The sequence below is a fragment of the Coffea eugenioides genome, chromosome 7, assembly GCF_003713205.1.
Source record: "Coffea eugenioides isolate CCC68of chromosome 7, Ceug_1.0, whole genome shotgun sequence".
Taxonomy (NCBI): domain Eukaryota; kingdom Viridiplantae; phylum Streptophyta; class Magnoliopsida; order Gentianales; family Rubiaceae; genus Coffea; species Coffea eugenioides.
Window position 1 is genome coordinate 38,811,314 of NC_040041.1, and position 14,181 is coordinate 38,825,494.

General features: G+C 37.5%; 1 non-coding gene across 1 annotated transcript; it reads right to left on the reverse strand.

The window, feature by feature from the left end:
* Positions 1-1,301: 1,301 nt before the first annotated feature.
* LOC113778937 lies at positions 1,302-1,408 on the reverse strand. The gene has a single exon (XR_003469401.1). It is a non-coding gene; the product is annotated as a small nucleolar RNA R71 (small nucleolar RNA).
* Positions 1,409-14,181: the final 12,773 nt, after the last annotated feature.

The following is a 14,181-nucleotide window of genomic DNA, read 5'->3' on the forward strand; positions in this document are numbered from 1 at the left end:
TAATTTGAATAACCCTCGTAGTGTGTTATTGATTAGGGTTAGATTTTTCTAGTTATTAATGCACTTGGGAAATTAATTCCTACGGTCATACCTAGGGGTATTTTTTGGTTGGGGGTAATCAATGGTCGTACCTTGGTTATCAATAAATTAAGAAAAAATTGATCGTTAGAGTTCATCGGCGACTATAACTAGCCTATCATTAAATTAAGTGAACCTCTCTTGCATCAATGATCGGGTAAGTGGACTGTGCCTGAGTAGTTGTATCCTTGGTTAGAATTTATCTATTCTTAATTTAATTCTTGCTATATCCGTGCTAGTTAATTAATTATTTTTAGTTAAAGTGCTTAATTATTTTTAGTTTTATTCCGATAAAATCCCCTTCTACCAATTGGAATTTCAAAGAGATAAATATCCCTAGTCCCTGAGAAGACGACCCTACTTGCCACTGTCTACTATTTAGTAAATTTTATCAACTAATTAATTCTGGTATATCGGATTAAGCAAACTCTTCGGGAACAGTGTGAATCAAGTAACCCATTGCACACCTAGAGTCCCTGCTCCAGTACCTAGGATTAATTATTGACTACTCTTAGTGGTATTTAGGTTTTCTTTTATTATTATTGCACAAGCTCGACAACCTGTCAATTTTTGGTACCGTTGCCGGGGACTGGTGTCAGTTATTTGTTTCTTTTTAAGTTCATTTGTGTTCTAATTTTCTGATATTTTTCTAGTGTATGCCTCGATCTTCTCGTACAGGTGAATTGATTTTTGATCCTGAGGTAGAGAAGACTGCACGTAGAACGAAAAAAGAGACCAGACAGCTCAGAGAGGAGCAATCAAGTGTTGCATCTCGGAGACTTGAGCCTGAAGTTGACCCAACAGATTCGTTTGGTGACAATTTGAGTGACTCAGATCAAGAAGAAGTCACCATGGCAAACGCACAGACACTAAGGGAGTTGGCTGCCCCTAATTTAAATCAGCAACCTCTATGCATTACTTTTCAAAGTTTAAATGATAACACTCCATTTGAACTTAAATCTGGTCTAATTCATCTTCTACCATCTTTTCATGATTTACTAGATGAGGAGCCGTATAAACACTTGCAAGAGTTTGATGTAGTTTGCAACAGCATGAAACCACCGGGCATTACAGAAAAGCAGATAAAAATGAGGGCATTTCCCTTCTCCTTGAAAGATTCTGCAAAAGACTGGTTGTACTACCTATCACCAGGTAGTATTACCACGTGGGACCAGTTAAAGAAAAAATTCTTGGACAAATATTTTCCTGCGTCCCGCTCGGCGAGTTTGAGGAAGGAAATCTGTGGTATCAAGCAGCATCCAGGGGAGTCGCTCTATGAATACTGGGAGAGATTCAAGAAATTGTGCATCAAGTGCCCCCAACACCAAATAAATGAGCAGTTGCTCATACAATATTTTTACGAGGGGCTGCTCTTCAGAGACAGGAGTATCATTGATGCTGCGAGTGGAGGGGCACTGGTGAACAAGACCCCTCGAGCAGCTTGGGAGTTGATTGAGGGGATGGCTGAAAATTCACAGCAGTTTGGTTCAAGGGAGGATATCCCGACCGGTAAGGTGAATGAGGTCGAAACATCCTCTATCCAACAACAAATCTCTGAATTGATATCCTTCGTACGACAATTAGCTATGGAAAATGCCTCACAAGCCAGAGTGTGTCGGGTATGTGCTGTCATGGGTCATTCTACAGAGATGTGTCCACTGGTTCAAGAAAAAAGTGCAGAACACGTGAACATGGCTGGTCACGCGCCCGCGCCAAGAAAGGCCTATGACCCGTATTCGAACACATATAACCCGGGTTGGAGAGATCACCCTAACTTCAGTTATGGAGGAAATAGGCAACCCAATTTTACACCAAACAAGCAGCAAGGGCCTCACTAGCAGTATCAGTCTCGCCCACCACCACCTCCCCCATCAAGCTGTAATTCGTCTTTAGAGGTGATAATGAAACAACTGATGGCTACCACTGCGCAACATCAGCAAAAGACGGACTCCGAATTGCAGAACATAAGAAATCAAATGGGCCAGGTGCAATCCATGCAAAATAAAATGAATCAAATGGCCATAACAATCAACCGTTTGGAGTCTCAAATCCAAGGTAAGTTGCCATCTCAACCTGAAGTGAACCCGAAGAACGTAAGTGCGATGACTCTAAGAAGCGGGAAAGAAATTCAAGGATCAAAACTCATAATTCCAAAGGACAAGAATGAAGAAAAAATTGAGAACGAGTTTGAGAAGGAGGACAGCAATGGCACAAATTCACAGGTACTTCCAGACCCAACCATTACGGTAAAAACTAACCCGCCTTCCTTTCCTAGCAGGTTGGAGAAATCGAAGAAATAGGATAAGAAAAAGGAGATCTTGGAGGTGTTCCGCTGGGTAGAGATCAATATCTCCCTCTTAGACGCAATCAAACAAGTACCTAAGTACGCCAAGTTTCTAAGAGACTTGTGTGTCAATCGAAGGCGGTTGAGGAGAGATGAAAGAGTCATTGTGGGGGAGAATGTGTCGGCGGTCCTACAAAGGAAGTTCCTACCAAAGTGCGGGGACCCAGGTATGTTCACTATCCCCTGTAGGATAGAAAATACTTTTATTAGGAAGGCCATGCTGAACTTAGGGGCATCAATTAATGTAATGCCTAAGTCTATCTATACTTCTCTGAACCTAGATCCACTAAAAGAAACTGGAATAATCATTCAATTAGCTGACCGAACTAATGCATATCCTGATGGGTTGGTTGAAGATGTGTTGGTAAAAATTAATGATTTGGTGTTTCCATCTGACTTTTATGTACTTGATATGGATGATGATCACTCCCCCGATCCCTCACCTTTGTTATTAGGTAGACCATTTTTTAGCACAGCACAAACAAAAATTGATGTTAATAAGGGCACCTTGTCCATGGAGTTTGATGGAAAAATTGTGCATTTTAATATTTTTGATACTATGAAATATCCCTCAAACTCCAACTTTAGCTCTGTCTTCTCTGTGAAGTGCTATTGACCCTGCGGTGCAGGAAGTGTTTGAAACTGTTGGCAGGGACGAGTTGGAGGTCGCTTTAACCAAACACCTCGAGTTGGGAAACAACTCTGAGGTGGAGTGGAGTGAAGAATTGAGATGCACAATAGGTTCACTACATTCATTGCCAACCATGATGAAAAGGTATGAAGTTTCACCTATTTTTGTTCCCAAACCTCACCAAAGGGTATTACCATCCTTGGTGCAGGCACCTGTGTTGGAGTTGAAGCCCCTGCCGAAGCACTTGAAGTATGTGTATCTGGGTGACAACAAAACACTCCCGGTGATTGTCTCATCTGTACTCTCAGACACCCAGGAGGAGAAACTGATCCGAGTCCTTAGAGACCATAAAGAAGCGATAGGTTGGACTATCACAGACATTAAGAGGATCAGTCCATCCATCTGTATGCATCGGATTAGGCTGGAAGAGAATGCCAAACCTGTACGGCAGGCTCAAAGAAGGCTCAATCCCCACATGGTGGAAGTGGTGAAGAAGGAAATATTAAAGTTGCTCGATGTGGGGATTATCTTTGCGATATTAGATAGCGCTTGGGTGAGCTCGGTCCAGGTAGTTCCAAAGAAGGCGGGAGTGACGGTGGAGGCCAACCAAACGGGTGAGCTCGTACCTATGCGCAAACCCACTGGTTGGAGATAGTGCATAGACTACCGCAGGCTGAACGCCGTTACCAAAAAGGACCACTTCCCTCTTCTTTTCATTGACCAAATGGTTGAGCGTTTAGCTTGTCGTGCCTACTATTACTTTCTGGATGGATTTTCAGGATATTTTCAGATTGCCATCGCACCGGAGGATCAAGAGAAAACGACCTTCACGTGCCCGTACGGGACCTTCGCCTATAGACGGATGCCCTTCGGGTTGTGTAATGCACCTGCAACTTTCCAGAGGTGTGTGGTAAGCATTTTTTCTAAATATGTGGAGAAAATTATTGAAGTTTTTATGGATGATTTCAGTGTGTATGGTGATAGTTTTGATACTTGTTTAGAAAACCTGAAATTGATCCTGTTGAGATGTATAGAAACCAATCTTGTGCTCAACTGGGAAAAGTGCCATTTTATGGTTGAGCATGGGATAGTCTTAGGTCATGTTGTGTTTTCCAAAGGTATTAAAGTTGACAGGGCAAAAATAGATATAATTTCTGCATTACCTTACCCTGCGAGTGTGCGAGAAGTGCGCTCTTTTCTTGGACATGCAGGATTTTACCAAAAGTTCATCAAGGACTTCTCGAAAATTGGAGCCCTGTTGTTCCAGTTCCTACAAAAAGATGTGGCCTTTGAGTTCGATGACAAGTGTGAGAAAGCTTTCGAAAAATTGAAAGAGTTATTGACCTCACCCCCGATCATCCAACCCCCTGACTGGAGTTTGCCATTTGAGATCATGTGCGATACCAGTGATCATGCTGTAGGGGCTGTATTGGGGCAAAGAGTAGGAAAGACAGCTCACGTCATCTACTATTCGTCCCGAGCCTTAAATGGTGCCCAATTAAACTATTCCACTACTGAGAATGAGTTTCTTGCAATTATTTTTGCTTTAGATAAATTCAGGTCATATTTATTAGGTGCTAAAGTTATTGTAATTTCTGATTATGCAGCGTTCAGGTACCTGATGACCAAGAAAAATACGAAACCGAGACTTATAAGGTGGATATTGCTCCTACAGGAATTTGACTTGGAGATAAGGGATAAAAGAGACTCAGAGAATCTAGTAGCCGACCATTTGAGTCGCATACCAGTGGGAGAGAAGATCGAGCCATTGAAGGATGCATTCCCTGAAGAAAATTTGTTTTCTTTGAATTCTCAATTGCCTTGGTATGTTGATTTAGTCAATTATTTGGTAACTGATAATTTTCCTGCAAGTTGGTCAAAATCTAAGTGGGATAAATTGAAGAGCGACGCCAAATATTTCATTTGGGATGACCCGTACTTGTGGAAGAGATGTGCTGACCAGGTGATGAGACGATGTGTAAGTGAAGCTGAATTTCAGTCAATTTTGCATTTTTGTCATACTTTTGCCTGTGGAGGTCATTTTGGATCCAAAAGAACTGCTCATAAGGTATTAGCAAGTGGATTATACTGGCCTTCTTTATTTAAGGATGCTTATATGTTTTGTAAATCCTGTGATCGGTGTCAACGAGTAGGTAATATTTCTCGTAGGGATCAAATGACCCAAACCCCAATGATTTTTGCTGAGATTTTTGACGTTTAGGGTATTGATTTTATGGGCCCTTTTCCTTCGTCTTAGGGTTTTCTATATATATTGCTTGCCGTAAACTATGTTTCGAAATGGGTGGAGACAAAGCCCACCCGTACTAATGACTCCAAAGTGGTTGCAGAATTTATCAAATCTAGCATTTTTGTCCGCTTTGGAATGCCGCGAGCGATTGTAAGTGATCGGGGTACCCATTTCTGCAACAAGACGATTGTTGCACTTTTTAGGAGGTATGGCGTCTTACATAAGGTATCTACATCCTACCATCCTCAAACAAACATCGAACCGAGAGATCAAGTCGATTTTAGAAAAGATGGTTCGATTTTAGAAAAGATGGTTCGACCTAACAGGAAAGATTGAAGTATGAGACTTGAAGATGCCTTATGGGCATATAGAACGGCGTACAAGACGCCCATTGGCATGTCTCCGTATCCAGGTTTACATGCCCTCTTTGTCCGACTTTTTGTGTTTAAATCTAAGGTTTTATGTTGCAAAGTGAGAGGATTAGGTGGTAGGCTTGTTGCTTTAGTTCAAATTGGATTTGATCATGTTTGAGAGCTGTGGGAAGCTTGCGGATGTAAAATTGCAGAAGAATAGCTTCAGTTGCAGAACTGTCTTCCGTAACATGCATGCAAAAAGTTTCATAAATTGCAATTTAACCCTTTAATTTTCATTTAATGCCACTATGGCCCAACTAATTGGATAAATTAATCAATTTTGTCCCCTTAACATGCCATTTTTCTTTAATATGTCTTAACTTGTTTTTTGGATAGGTTTTTAATGAGTTTTAGGATGAATTTGAAGGTTTAATATCTTTTTTCTAGATTTATAGTTTTGATTTGAATTTTTTGTGGAATTTTGGTAATTTTGTTATTTAATTATAGAAATGGGCTCTTATTCTTTTTTTTTTGGTGTGAATTTTAGCATTTGGCTTTGGTGGGTTTCATATTAAAACATTAATTTTAATTTGTTTAAATTTAGCCCCCTAATATTTGTAAATAATAATAAATTGATCCCCCGAACTTCTTCAATTCTTTCACATGGGTCCTTGTTTGTTTCAAATTGATGAATATGGGTTGTTTAGTGTATTCGAATGTTTTTATTGATTCAATTTTATATTTATTTCCATTTCATGTGATTATTTGTTAATTAAAGTGATGCCTTGACCTTTTCTTTGTTTTTGGAGGGTAAATAAGTAATTTCGTTCCATTAGGGCACCAATTCAAGGGAGGTACATTCTACCCTTTTATTTTGATTTTACTTGATACTATGTGCTCCTATGTAACTTTATGTGGGTAATTGCATGCTTTTTGAATGTTTTCTTTATTTTATTTCATTTATTTATTCATTTATTGGTTTTAATTTTGTATATTTATTTAATTTAATTTTTTGTTATTTGAGAGGCATTTAAATGCCAAATTGTAATAGTTAGGTTATTATTTCATTTCATTTCATTCTTTCCTCTCTTAGATTGTAGTTAGGGCCCCACAAATGTAATAGTTAGGGCTTTATTTGCTTTGTATGTTTTGAGTGCTTGTGTGTTTTGTGTTACCCGCTTTCTTAGGACCTTGCATTTAGATATCATGCTTATGTGTTATGTGTTTATGTGATCTTATGTGTTTACTTGCTTTATTATGTTTTATATGACTAAATTAGTTATAATCATTGTGTGACGTGTTGCGGCCCCTTTCGCGATTCCACTCTAGTCCAATGTTAGTAGTGGCCCTTTTCCCTCGATTTTCCACTAGTCCAACGCTAGTGAGAAAATAGAGACATGGGTTAGTCCAACGCTAGATCCTTAGGAGCCCTTCGCGCGTTAGATCATGTTTGTGTGACAATCACTACACTCTCATGCATATTTTCTACTTTTTAGGGTTTTTTTATCATTTTTGCATGATATTTCCCCTGTATACACACCTCTTATCCCATATTTCCCTCTTTATAACCCTATGTGTGAGACATGACATTAGACTTGCATGTCAAGTAGGAAAAATTAGAGATAAGTTCGTGCATTTGATTGATTAGATTGGAAAATATCCCTTGAGTATGGAATATGGACGAGTTTGGCTTTCTAACCTTAGCACGCTCGTATTCCCTCTATTAAAGAGAACATTGAAGTCACGAATCTTAAGTCCCCCGCACCCGTTATGATGCATTCCTTTAGATCATGTATATTTGTAAATTACTATTCTTTTCTTTTCTTTTCTTTGAGTCTCATATTTTTGCATATTCGTGACCTCTTCAAATAATTACTCTTGGGCATTACAATTAATGTGATTGGCACCAAGTAAATTCGAAGAGACATGTTGACCCCGATACTCTCCTAGGTTTAGGTTTTGCATCCATGTATTGGCTTCCAAATGTGATAAATTTTTGGGTTAAAATAAGAAAATTTTTTACTAAATCACGCAACTAGCCTTGGTTAGGTTGAAAGGGTGTCTTGAATTTTTTTCCTTACCTTTCCTTTCTTCAAATGTGACTCCCGACCATTTTTCTCTGATTTTCAAAGACTTGGAGTCGTTTAAAAAGGGTTTTCTCTACTTTTTCATTTAAAATTCATTTTAGGTGACTTGGTACACCTTAACTCAATACCAAGTGACGACTCCGATTTTTCATTCAAAAACTCTTTTTAAACTATTATTTTGAGCCAAAATTGTCGCACTTTTAAACCCCATTTTAGGCCCTTTTCATTTCCTTTATTTATCTTCTAAAAATCAAAAAACATTTTCACTCAAAATCAAATCAAAATCCCATTTTCTTAAAACTCGTTATTTTCTTTTAAAAAGTAGGGCGCGACAATTTGGCGACTCCACTAGGAATTTAGAGGGTCCGAACATTTGATTTAATCAATTATTTTCTTTTTCTAACCTTTTTATATATCATATTTGGGGGTTTTAGGTTGTATTTTTAGGATTTCTTACATTTCTCACGTACAAATCATCTTGATATCCGCATGTGTGAATAATGTGTTTATTTCTTTCATTTACTTATATTTATCACGCTTGCATTTTGGGGAGGGGGGGATAGCCACCCTAGAACCTTCACCTGCATTTGATGATAAAAATCCCTCCCTTCAATAGGGACACTTCATACGTGCATACGTTTTACTTTATAACCCCTCAATTCTTTTTCACTTTTGGTGGTTGTCATACCACTTTTCCCCTATTAGGATTAGATCGATCCACTTGGACATGTGCCCGTGGCACGACGTGCACGTAGCAATGTCCGAGGGATCACACGAACCACAAACTCTTAGGCATTAGGATTGATGACCATTCGCCTTTAGTTTGAAAGTTTGGGGACCTGAACCTTATCGAGTCAAGGTACATTAGTGAGCCCAACCTCATGCATCTATGTTAGAAATCACCTAGGATAGTGTCGACCTACCCAACTAGGAACACTAGGCACGAAGGGAGGGATTCCAACCCTCTTTCCTTATTCATCTTGTTTACTTTTTGTATTATCTAAATTGTTCCAACGTGTTATGTGATTATTTGTTGAACTAACATTTCCTTGTTTTCTCGTATTTTGCATTCACAAACACTAGGAAATAAGAGTTCTGGCGTGATACTCTTTTAGAACCTACCCTTTTAGATAGGCTATTGCACGTTTTAATTCCAATGTACTGCATTTGTAGGTTTATAGGTGCACAACATTTTAGGCCCACCCTGACGTACAAAGGGTTCCTTAGGTCATGTTTCATTTCAAATTGCATATTTAACTGCTTTGATAAATTGGCACCATGCACAAGCCTTAGAGGGAATGCCATTTAGGGGATCCCACGTTAGGAATAAACCGCCTTGTGTCTCGAATATGTAATCCAATGAGACTTGCACGTTTATCTTTCTTGTACCATCCAAAAGGGTAGTGCACAAGGTAAGATAGGATCCGGTCCCTTCCGCGATGACGATATTGAGAATGATGGAACAGTTTTGCATATTAGAATATGAGCATCTAACAATCATCTTTTGGTCACATTTTAACATAGTTGGTAAAAATCCCTTGCTTAAAAGACATTAATTTGAAAAAATTCACAAATAATTTCTCACTATTAAGACGATAAATATATTGAGGCCAAATCTTGATTTTAGAAGGCTCATAGACTAATGTATTGCTATTTTTTGAATCTACCAAAGGATAGACAATTCAATCGATTTTCAAATAAATCATCAAATTCATTCGATCCATTTTGTCCATTCATTCATTTTTTGGATAATCTAGTCAATTTTAAATAAATCATCAATTTCATTTGACCAATTTACCCGTTTTTAGGGTGATCCAGTCAATTTTGAATAAATTATCAAATTTCATTCAATTTATTTGATCAGTTTACCTTTTTTTAGAGTGATCAAATCATTTTTTAATAAATCGTCAATTTCATTCAATCTACTTCACCAAATGTACCCATTTTTAAGGCGATCCAGCAAAGTTCATCAATTTCATCTGATCCATTTGACAACTTAGGGTTTCAATATCAAATTTAGAACTGGAATGGCTAGTTGTTTTTGAGAAAATCACCCATTGCATTCATTCTATTTGGATAGATTAGGGTTTCGATCCATGTTCAGAAATTGTAATCTCTCTAATAGCTAGTCAAAGTTAAATCGATTTGAATGAATTTCTATACCAAGCAAAACCACTCATTCATTCGAATTTGTCGTCATTCTGTCAGAGGTCTCCCGCTATTCAATTGGCCCAAAATTTTTTTTTTCAAACTGCTTTCCAATCAAATGTCAATGAATTGATCAGGTCCATCAGGTATTGTATAGTGCCTGCTCTGAAGGATTGCATTTTCACGCTAGACCAACCCTTGGCGTAAAAAGGGTCTCCCAATAGGATATGCATCTAAATTATTTTAATTTTTACTAACTCATGTCTTTTTCTTTTTCTTTCTTTCTTTTTTGTCAGCAATTAATCAAGAGGGGAATCTCAATAGGGTTTTTCCTATATTTTCAAAATAGCTGCAAACATAGCTACACAAAGAAATCACATCATTACGCGATCACATAGCCGAGTTTTGAGAAATTGTGTAAGTATGAGTACGCATCTTGAATTATCCGATAGGTTTGCAACAACACCATCAGCCGACCTTGTGGTGTACAACATGGTCCCTTATGTGCTGGTCAAACTGAACCACAACCGCTACCCCTACCCTATACACAAACCTCTTTTGCTCCATATTTCGTAAATTCACCTGAGGAACCTTTCACATATCCCATTCATGGCCTACTACATACTTATACATCCAATATCCACATCAATTCTCCTCACATTCAAGTTCCTAAAAAAAAAATTATCCGCCTTTTGGACTATTGATTACCTTCCCTCTTGAAGGGAGTTTCGATAAATTTGGGGGGTTGTTTTTGGTTAAAATCCATGAAAATCGTTCATACGCGTGTCTTTTGTTTAACTATGTTTTTGTAAATAATTTTCAATCAAGTGTCTTTTGAAGACACGTTTTGTTTAGCAAGTAACATGCTATTAAGTTTGGTCTTTATCTTGAAATTCAATAAAATATACAGTTTTATATATATATTGTGATGGCCAAGAATAAAATCCTCTGACCCTTTGGATATCACTGTTCTGAAATTTGATGACAGCAATCTCGATATCTCACGAATGTGAATTTGAATTTCAAAATGAGAGGAGTATCGAGGAGACATCTGAAAATATTTCGAAGAGGACTGAATGGTATAAAGACAAATTCAAGTCGAATTGGGATCAAGGTTAAAGAAATAAAAATCGGAGGTCACTTGATAAGAAGCAGCTAAATGTCATTTATTATGGTTGGTGTTATCAAAAGAAAAGGACCGGCCCGTGCTTACCATCAAGGGGTCAAAACATGACTATTCAGACGAGGAGACAAAGCGAGACAAAGCGTTGAGGTAGCTCTTGTCAGTGCAAGATAAGGCGAAAAAAAGAGTTTGTCCCAAATTGGCAAGATTCTTTTATTGTCAAAAAGGTATTGCTTGGTGGAGCACTTGTTCTAGTAGAAATAGATGGACAAATTTTTCCTCATCCGATCAATTCGAAAATGTGTAAGAAATTCTTCATTTGATAAATGGAAGTTTTCTTTTAGGGTTAATGCGAAGAATGGAATGAAAGTCAGGCCTTCTTCCTTTCCAATTAAACATTCTATCCCAGTTTATCCTTTTTGAACCTTTAGAATAAATCATTTCGTTTGGCAACCCCCGAGAATCGCAAACCCCACACTGGGGCAAATTTTGTTTTGGAAAAGAAAAAGAGAGAAAAAACCCCACACTGGGCAAATTCAAAATTTTGAAGGAAAGTTGAAAGAAAAGAAAATGAACAAAAGAAAGCCTCAATTAAAAAATAAACTGGAGCAAATTTTGAGAATTTCAAAAGATGAATGGAATGAAAAAAAAAAAGGAAAAGAAAATGAAAAGAGAATCTCAATTGAGAATAAATTGGGGTAATTTTAGTTTAATCCTAAATAGGGTTAATATGAAAATGCGATCTCAGATGATTTGAACACTTATAAAATCTGCTTTCAAGGTCTAACCTTTTCTCAGCACCTCGCCTGACCCTATTACAAAAACTAAAAGTTCTGACTTCCGTTTTTTGCACTATCTCTTTTTGGAAATTTTCTAAGTCATATGGCAAATGATGTCAATATACCTTCACCAATTTTGCAAGGGAAGGATTGTCGCACTAATGTCATCATTTCTTAAAACACATTTTTGAATTGATAAAGGCTATTGGCAGGATTGGTTCATTAGTAAAAATCCGAAAGGGCACCTTTGAAAAGGGGGAAAAGAAGAAAGAAAAAAAGAAGAAAAGAAAAAGAAAAAATGAAAAATGAAAAAATGAAAAATGAGAAAATTAAAATAAAAACGTAGAGTGGTAGCCTTAGTGAAAACCCGAAAGGTAAGGTTTCTATAAAAGGTGAGCTTCGATTGGAATGATTGGTGACTCGATTCATTTGAATTTCTCTTCACGATTGGGGTTCTGTTGCCAAGTATTGAATTCCAGAGGAATGATATCCAAAGGGTCAAATGTGGCATTTTGTTTGAAATTAAAGTATTTTGATTTCTCAAGCTTAAATTGTTAAGTTTACAGGTTTATTTCTCTTAAATTACTTTTCTTTCAAAATAAATGATTATTTTCATGTTACTGAGATTTTCATCATTGTTGTGTAAATAAAATATTCTTTCATCTATTTCATGGGCTCATTTATCTCTTTGAATTTATCAAATGGCAATTCTTATGATTTATTGAAATTGCCTGGATACCAAATGTCATATTTGATAAGCATTGGAAGTTAAGAAGATTGGATTTAGTTTGCAGAGCAAAGTTAAGTTTTGCTACATCGTAGATTTATCAAATGGCGATCCATGTGACTTATTGAAATGGCCTGAGGCCCAAGTGTCTTATTAGCGTTGAAAATTAACAAAACTTGATACAGTTCATAGATCAAGGTTGGATTCTACCGCATCGAGGGGAAAGTATCAAAATACTCATGTTTACATGTTTCTTGAAAGCTAGGCGTGTCGAATGGTGATGGCATTATTTGATTTTTCTCTTGCAGGTTCATATGTGTTTCAAATAACAAAACTGGGGCAAATTTTTTATAATTATGGAATGTCGTCCAATAATTGAATATTCATGATTCAGACCGAAGATGTGTGAGTCAAAGTCTTAAGGAGGAGTAACGATGCCATAATACAAAGCAAATGATTGGTTGCACAAAAATTAATTCAAGTTGGGATAATTTTTTAAAAGAATTTCGGCAGGTTTGGGTGTGTCCCACTAACCGTTTTATCGTGTTAGATTTGAAAATTTCGGCATTGAATTTGAAAAGATTTGGCAGGCCTGGGTTGTATCCCACTGACCGTGTTATTGTGTTGAATTTGAAATTTTGGCAGGATTGGGAGTATCCCACTAACTGTTTTATTGAGTTGGATTTGGAAAGATATCGGCAGGCTTGGGAGTATTCCACTGACCATTTTATCGTGTTGGATTTGATTGTTGAAGTTGAAATCTTGGTAGGTTTGGGAGTATTCCACTAACCATTTTATCGAATTGGAATCTCAGTTGGAATTAAAATTTCGGTAGGTTTGGGAGTATCCCACTGACCATTTATCGTGTTGGATTTGGTTGTTGAGGTTGGAATCTTGGTAGGTTTGGGAGTATCCCATTAACCATTTTATCGAATTGGAATCTCAGTTGAAGTTAAAATTTTGGTAGGTTTGGGAGTATCCCACTTATCGTTTATCGTGTTGGATTTGGCGATTGAGGTTAGAATCTCGGTAGGTTTGGGAGTATCCCACTAACCGTTTTATCGAATTGGAATCTCAGTTGGAATTAAAATTTCAGTAGGTTTAGGAATATCCCACTGACCGTTTATCGTGTTGGATTTGGTTGTTGAGATTGGAATATTGGTAGGTTTGGGAGTATCTCACTAACCGTTTTATCGAATTGGAATCTCAGTTGGAGTTAAAATTTCGGTAGGCTTGGGAGTATCACACTGACCGTTTATCGTGTTGGATTTGATTGTTGAGGTTTAACTCTTGGTAGGTTTAGGAGTATCCCCTTAACCGTTTTATCAAATTGGAATCTCAGTTGGAGTTAAAATTTCAGTAGGCTTGTGAGTATCCCACTAATCGTTTTATCGAATTGGAATCTCAGTTGGAATTAAAATTTCAGTAGGTTTGGAAGTATCCCACTGATCGTTTATCGTGTTGGATTTGGTTGTTGAGGTTGGAATCTCGATAGGTTTGGGAGTATCCCACTAACCGTTTTATCGAATTGGAATCTTAGTTGGAGTTTAAATTTCGGTAGGTTTGGAAGTATCCCACTAACCATTTATCGTGTTGGATTTGGTTGTTGAGGTTGGGATCCATATAGATTTGGGAGTCTCCCACTAACCGTTTTATCGAATTG